Genomic DNA, 8,518 nt, shown 5'->3' with positions numbered 1-8,518 from the left:
TAGCAATACAGCATAACCCAAATAAAAGTACATCAGGTTGATCTGTTGGGGTTGTCATGCCCTGATAAGCTAAGGAAAAACACAGTGTGGACCTTGGAACGCCGGATCAGCGCAAATTCTGAACACTGCTTTTGCACACACTAAGATGTTTTCCCAAGGCATATGTGGGTCTATGACCTCCAGCTAGGTGATAGCCCTTGTAAGAGAAAATAACAAAGATAGTTTAAAGTAATCTTTAAACGTGACCAGGGACACAGGAGGCTGACTTCATCATAACACAACAGATAGTTTCTGCTTGCCAAGACACTAAATAAAAGTGATGTGGCTCCGAGGAGCAGGGCTCTTGACCCAAGGTATTGAGTCCCCTGGTCCCATCTTTAAAACTTTAATTCTGTCTCTTGTTTCTTTTCCCAAACTGTGCATTGATCACTTTTGATCCCTACCTGCTTTGCTGGCCGCAGCAATCCAGGACCAACCTCTGTGGTGCTTGTTTTTCTTCCATTTCCAGAGCACATTGTCTCAGACTATGAGGTTGGTTGTTGTGAAATGAGGCTGGCAGGACACTATTTCTGCAACCAGATGTTCTGTTCAGCAATATGAGGTTGTGCTATGAGGCATCTGAAATCTCCAGTTTGGTCCTGGGCTGGAAGGGGAGTAGGGGGCTGAAGTTCAGCCAGAGCTGGACTGGCTAAACTGGGCACCCTAGCTAGCATAGGATCACATCAGCTCTGAGGATCTTCTCAGTGCATTCACTTAGAGGGATGTCTTTACATACTGCACAAAAGAGCTGTTTGTACCAGCAGGACTCCCCTGCAAACTCAGAGGTCCCCTTGGAAACCAGACTACTGACACTTGGATGAACATCAACTAAAATAATGTTAGTTTGCTTACTAAATATTTATTGAGCACCCATTATGTGCTAAACACTGTGCCTGACACTGCAGAGCCAAAAGTGAATAAAGAAATTACAGTTGGGGAAGTTGGGAAGTGATGCAAAAAGCAGGAATGTGGACAGGTATGACAAGTGCCACCTTAGATATGAGTGCAAAGGTAGTAGAAACATCCAACAGAAGGCTAATGTAAGGCTCAAAGGGTTGGAGGAGGCTTGGACAAGGGACTCACCACCAAGATGAGGCTCGAAGGAGTGATCACAACAGCTAACATTTATTGAGCACATACTGTATGCGTCCATCCAGCCCTGTTCAGAGAGCCCTGCATGAAAACCCTCACTTAGTTCTTACAACACCCTATGAGGTAGATAACATTATTCTCTCCATTTTACAGATGAGGAAACAGGCTCACAGTAAATAGTGGAGCTGGATTCAAATCAGAGCAGCTTGGTTCCAGACTAAAGGGGGAGGAAAGAGCCAAATCAGCCTTCAAGGCAGGGGCAAGGGCTGTGCAACAGCATAGAGAGAGGAAAGACGCTCCCCAAGTCCTTTGAGGAACTCAGTGTCTGGGGGTGGGAACAAGAGTTCTGAGATGACACAGCTCCATCTGCAGGTTAGAAGGGAAACCAGAGGCAGGGGACAGTCTGCTGTGGACTGTCAAAAATTAACTGTGTGATTCCTGTCATCTAACCCCTCCTGGCTTCAGTCTCTCCCTTTTGTAAAAGACAGTAATACCAATACATGGGCTCTACCATAGAGAATGGCTATGGGCATCAAATGGGGGAAATGCATGTAAACTTGATAGCAAAATGCAAATTCCTTCCCAGACTTGAGATTTCATCAGTATCATTTCCCCAGCAGCTTCAAAGATTTGCAAACCCTAATCAACAGCGTCAGGGCAGTAGCAAGAGACTTTGAAGTAGAGCAACAGGATGGGGAAATAGACCCTCATCCTGTGTCCATCACTTGCATCCAAATTCACCACTTACTGTGTGATGCCAAGGCAAGCTACTCTCTCACCATCTCACTCCATCATCTGGGCAATGGGGATGATGATAGCATTCACCTCATAAGTCACTGGGAGGAATAAATAACACTTGTAATATGCTTAGGACAGCTCCCAGCACAGAGGAAAGACAAAACGTTAACGGCTATCATTTTTAACATTATTAAGAACTCTATTGACTACTCACCCCATTCTTCCACGTTCTATGTGATAAAAACACATGCAGATATTAGAAACCAGAGCTGATGAAGGTTTGCAATCCAACACATGTGCACTGCTTTGGACATTCTTCCTGGCTCTCACAGGCAAGCAGCTGGCTCTCCATGGTCTCTGTCCTGGAAGAAAATGCCCCAAAGCAGTAAAACACAGAGATCAAACACCATTTGTGCAAACCAGGCTGCTCTCATCATTTTTAGACAATCTAAACATCTACTTGTATATCTATTCCTCATTAGATGGTGAAATTCTCAAAGGTGTCCTGGTGTCTAGCCTGGTACCGGCATGTAGTATACAGTTGATATACGCATGTGAATTCATCTGAATTTGAGCTTTAAAGCTCAGTATATAGAGAGTATAACATTTTTTGAAACTTCAGTCTAATAATATCTCCAGGATTTTGCAATTGAAATATATTAAATGGGCAAAAGATACTATAGTTCTAAATGTGGCAGTGTTCCCTTGTAATAGTCAGTATTGATAATTATACATCATATGTTCATGTAATGTTATACAAAGAACAAAATCAGCCAATAAAACTACAAAAAACGCTAACAAGGATGAATTTCACAAACATGATACTGAATGAGAAGCCACACAAAAACAAATGCATACTGTATAATTCCCATTATATGACATTTCAGTTCAGTTCAGTCGCTCAGTTGTGTCCGACTCTTTGCGACCCCATGAATCGCAGCATGCCAGGCCTCCCTGTCCATCACCAGCTCCTGGAGTTCACTCAGACTCAAGTCCATCGAGTCAGTGATGCCATTCAGCCATCTCATCCTCTGTCATCCCCTTCTCCTCCTGCCCCCAATCCCTCCCAGCATCAGAGTCTTTTCCAATGAGTCAACTCTTCGCATCAGGTGGCCAAAGTACTGGAGTTTCAGCTTCAGTGTCATGCCCTCCAAAGAAATCCCAGGGCTCATCTCCTTTAGGATGGACTGGCTGGATCTCCTTGCAGTCCAAGGGACTCTCAAGAGTCTTCTCCAACACCACAGTTCAAAAGCATCAATTCTTTGGCACTCAGCTTTCTTCACAGTCCAACTCTTACATCCATACATGACCACTGGAAAAACCATAGCCTTGACTAGCCAGACCTTTGTTGGCAAAGTAATGTCTCTGCTTTTCAATATGCTGTCTAGGTTGGTCATAACTTTCCTTCCAAAGAGTAAGCGTCTTTTAATTTCATGGCTGCAGTCACCATCTGCATGATCTTGGAGCCCCAAAAAATAAAGTCTGACACTGTTTCCACTGTTTCCCCATCTATTTCCCATGAAGTGATGGGATCAGATGCCATGATCTTCGTTTTCTGAATGTTGAGCTTTAAGCCAACTTTTTCACTCTCCTTTTTCACTTTCATCAAGAGATTTAGTTCCTCTTCACTTTCTGCCATAAGGGTGTTGTCATCTGCATATCTGAGGTTATTGATATTTCTCCCAGCAATCTTGATTCCAGCTTGTGCTTCTTCCAGCCCAGTGTTTCTCATGATGTACTCTGCATATAAGTTAAATACGCAGGGTAACAATACACAGCCTTGACGAACTCCTTTTCCTATTTGGAACCAGTCTGTTGTTCCATGTCCAAGTGAAGTTTAAAAACAAGCAAAACTGATGTATAGCTTTAAAAGTCTGGGTTTTGATTATCTTTGGAAGGGGTGTAGTGATGGGGAGGAGGCACAAGAGAAACTTTTGAAGAACTGGTTACATTTCTTTCTTTTTAAAAATAAATGTCTTTTTAATTTTGTCAAGTACATTTTTCTTTTTCCTTTTATTATTTATTTATTTTGGCTGTGCCTCATGGCATATGGGATCTTAGTTCCCTGACCAGAAATAAAATCCATACCCTCTGAAGTGGAAGCACAGAGTCTTAGCCATTAAACCATGAGGGAAGTCTCACATTTCTTGACCTGAGTATTATCTTCATGGGCACATTAAATTTGTGATCATTCTTTGAGCTATACACTTATGATTTGTGCATTTTTTCCTGTATGATAGTTATACTTCAATAAAATATGACTTTACAAGAATAATTATGGCACATGATAACTAATCACATTAAAAAAATCATCTCCGCAAGTAAGAACACGGCATTCAAAAAGTAGCTATGCTAATCAACCAATAAGAAAGGACAGTGAAAGGAAAAACATGATGGATTTCAGAAGGTGTATAGACTTGGTTGGTATATTGGCTGAAGATTCAAGGGGTTGTTAACTACATATCTGCATGGGAATAAAATCCAAAGAGGTCTTGCAGTTTGGTAAGACTATCTCAATTTCTAAGCTTTCAGTATAACTATCACCAACTGGACCTCCATTTTATTAGCTCAAAACTCTGAGGATATAGGACTTCAACTTCAGCTTGTAATGCACTAACTGATACTACCCCCTGCCATAAATAAAATACTGATAAATACAGACTAATATTTAAAACATCTACTTTTAGATACTGAACAACAAGCTCCTCAAGACTGTAATCTCTGAAGGAGGGAAACAAATGAGGTAAATCCTGCAAATGCCCCAGCTTTAAAGGCATTTAGATCCTGGCATAGAGGAGGAGAATCCAAAACAGAAACAGACAGATGTAGAAAACAAACTTAAGGTTACCAAAGGGGAAAGGGGAGTGGGAGGAGATACATTATAAGATTAACCGATACAAAACGCTACACACAAAAGAGATAAGTAACAAGGATTTACTGTATAGCACAGGGCACTATATTCAATAACTTATAATGGAAAATAATCTGAATACACACACACACACATACGTATATATATAACTGGATCACTTTGCTGTACACCTAAATCTAACACAATATCATAAATCAGTTCAGTTCAGTTCAGCTGCTCAGTCATGTCCGACTCTTTGCCACCCCATGAAGCGCAGCACTCCAGGCCTCCCTGTCCATCACCAACTCCCAGAGTCTACCCAAACTCATGTCCATTGAGTTGGTAATGCCATCTAACCATCTCATCCTCTGTCATCCCCGTCTCCTCCTGCCTTCAATCTTTCCCAACATCAGGGTCTTTTCAAATGAGTCAGTTCTTCACATCAGGTGGCCAAAATATTGGAATTTCAGCTTCAACATCAGTCCTTCCAATGAATATCCAGGACTGATTTCCTTTAGAATGGACTGGTTGGATCTCCTTGCAGTCCAAGGGACTCCCAAGAGTCTTCTCTAACTCCACGGTTCAAAAGCATCAATTCTTTGGTGCTCAGCTTTCTTTATAGCCCAATTTTCACATCCATACATGACTACTGGAAAAACCATAGTCTATACTTCAATTTAAACAATCAATAGAGAATCAGTGATTTGTGAAACAAAATGAAGCAGTCTAACATTTGTATAAATGTATTAGGGAGGTAGTGTAGTGGTAGGGAGGAGGGACTGAGAAAATATTTGAAAAAATAATGGTTGCTAATTTTTCTATATTTGACAGAACTATCAACCTAAAGATCCAAGAAGCTCAATGATCCTCAAGCACGATAAACACAGAGAAAACTATAAATTACACAAATGAATACTGATGAAAATCAATAATAAAAAGTTGACAGGGAAAACAAGGGCACAGAGATAAGAAAATCACTGATGTCTCATCAAAGAAAATACAAGCCAAAAGAAAATAGAATAAGACCTTTAAAGGGTGAAAAGGAAAAAAAGCAGCCAACATATAATTATATATTTAACAAAAATATCCCTCAAAAGACATGTTTCAGACAAAGAATAAGAGACTTAGTTGCCAGCAGATATGTTGCTCACTTTTTAAAAATTGAAGTATAGTTGATTTACAATATCATATTAATTTCAGGTGTACAATAGAGTGATTCAAAATATTATAGATTATATCCATTTAAGGTTATTATAAAATATTGGTTATATTTCTGTGCTATAAATATATATTCTGTGCTGTAGCTTACTTATTTTACACATAGTAGTTTATATTGGAGAAAGGAATGGCAACCCACTCCAGTATTCCGCCTGGAGAATTCCATGGACAGAGGAGACCAGCAGGCTACAGTCCATGGGGTCAGAAAGAGTCGGACACCACTGAGCGACTAACACTACACTATGCTAGCAGTTTGTATCTGTTAATCATCTACCTCTGTCTTGCCCCTCCCCTTTCCCTCTCCCCACTGGTAACCACTAGTTCTTTATATCTGTGAGTCTGTTCCTGTTTTGTTATATTCATTCATTTGCTTTATTTTTAAAATTCCACATATAAGTGATATCATACAGTATTTATGCTTCTCTGCTTGACTTATTTTACTAAGCAACAGAGAATGAGATCGTTGGATGGCATCATCGACTCAGTGGTCATGGTTTGAACAAACTCCTGGGGGTAAGTGAAGGACAGGAAAGCCTGGCGTGCTGTGTAGTCCATGGGGTCGCAAAGAGTCAGACACAACTGAGTGACTGATCAACAAGATTCATAAAGTCTGATTCAATCAATCCACTATTATGTCAATCATTTCCAATACCCTTCATGTCCATCTATGTTGTTGCAAATGGCAAAATTTCATTTTTTTAAAGGCTGAGTGTCATACCTGTCTTTCTATATATATGGAGGGGTATAGATAGATAGATAGATAGGATTACTATATATATATATCAGAATACAATGAACACTGGGGTGTATATATATATATCTCTTCAACTTAGTATTTTCATTTTCTTTTGATAGATACCCAGGAATGGAATTGTTAGATTGTACAGTAGCTCTGTTTTTAGTTTTTTCGGGAACTTCCATACTGTTTTCCATAGTGGAGGCACCAATTGACATTCCTACCAACAGTGTACAAGGGTTCCTTTTTCTAAACATATTGCAAACATTTGTTATTCGTGTTCTTTTTGATGACAGCCATTCCGACAGGTGTGAGGTGATACTCCATTGTGGTTCTGATTTACATTTTTCATGATTAGCTATGCTGCACATCTTTTCATGTGCCTGTTGGCCATCTCTATATCTTCTTTGGAGAAATGCCTATTCAGATGTTCACTCCATTTTTTAAATTGGGTTGCATTTTTTTGTTTTTGTTTTTTTCTTTTTTTTGAGTTGTATGAGTTGGTTTTGTATTTTGGATATTAACCTCTTCCTGGTCACATCATTTGCAAATATTTTCTCCCATTCAGTAGGGTGTTTTTATTTCATGTTTTGATGATGGTTTCCTTTGCTGTGCAAAAGATTTAAGTTTAACTAGGTTCCATATTTTTGCTTTCATTTATTTTGCCTTAGGAGACAGATCCAAAGATATAGTGCTATTATTTATGTCAAAGAGGGTGGGCTTATCATATATGATCTCTATTATGCTGAAGTATGTTTCCTGTATACCCACTTCATTGATTCAACATCATATACGGATGTCGAATTTTGTCAAAAGACTTTTTTGTGTATTTATTAACATGAACATATGATTTTTATTTTTCAATTTGTTAACAGGGTAGATATTGACCTATCCTGGCATACTGACCTATTCAGGAATCTTTGGGATAAATTCCACTTGATTACAGTGAATAATCCTTTTAATGTATTTTTGAATTCCATTTGCTAATATTTTGTTGAGGATTTTTGCATCTATGTTCATCAGTAACACTGACTTGTAGTTTTCTTTTTTGGTTATATATTTGTCTGGTTTGGTGTCATGTTTTGGTTTTTAGTTTTATTGACATTTTTTATTGCTTTTTAATCTCTATTTCGTTTATTTCTGCTCTGGTCTTTATGAATTATTTCCTTCTACTAACTGAATTTTGTTTGTTTTCTTTTTCTAGTTCCTTTAGGTATAAAGTTAGGTTGTTTAAGAATTTTCTTTTTCCTGAGGTAGGCTTGTATTACTACAAACTTCCCTCTTAAAACATCCCACAGATTTTGGATTGTTATGTTTTCATTTTCTCCAAGTATTTTAAAATTTCATCTGTAATTTCTTCAGTGATCCATTAGTTATTTAGTAGTATATTGTTTAGCCTCCACATATTTGTGGTTTTTGCAGTTTTATTCTTGCTACCATCAGCACCAGTGTCCAAGTGGTAGAATGGGTTCTCAAGAATTGCTGACACCAGTGTCTGTGTCCCCAGGGGGAGCTCCAGCTGCCTCCTGCCTCTCTGGGAGACTCTCCAAGATCAACAGGTGGGTCTCACCCAGCTCCTTTCAAATTACTACTTCTGTCTAAGATATTGGAGCATGTGAGATTTTGTGTGCCCCCTTTAAGAGTGGAGTCTACTTCCCACAGCACTCTGAGTCTCCCAAAAGTGAGCCTAGCTGGTCTTCAAAGCCAAACCTTCTAAGGGCTTTTCCTCCCAGTATAAGATCCCTGGGCTGAGGAACCTAGTATGGGGTTCAGACCCCTTGATCCTTGAGGAGACCCTAAGTAGCTGTAATTATCCTCCCCTTTGTGGGTGACCACCAGAAGGG

The 8,518-nt window shown here is 39.4% G+C and overlaps 1 pseudogene; it reads left to right on the top strand.

Moving 5' to 3' along the window:
• Window positions 1-8,138: 8,138 nt before the first annotated feature.
• Window positions 8,139-8,518, top strand: part of LOC104990217 — a 10,544-nt pseudogene continuing 10,164 nt past the window's right edge.

This window comes from Bison bison, unplaced genomic scaffold (genome assembly GCF_000754665.1).
Source record: "Bison bison bison isolate TAMUID 2011002044 unplaced genomic scaffold, Bison_UMD1.0 scf7180017864172, whole genome shotgun sequence".
Taxonomy (NCBI): domain Eukaryota; kingdom Metazoa; phylum Chordata; class Mammalia; order Artiodactyla; family Bovidae; genus Bison; species Bison bison.
Note: the sequence above shows the minus strand (reverse complement) of the source record. Positions and strands in the feature narration are given on the sequence as shown.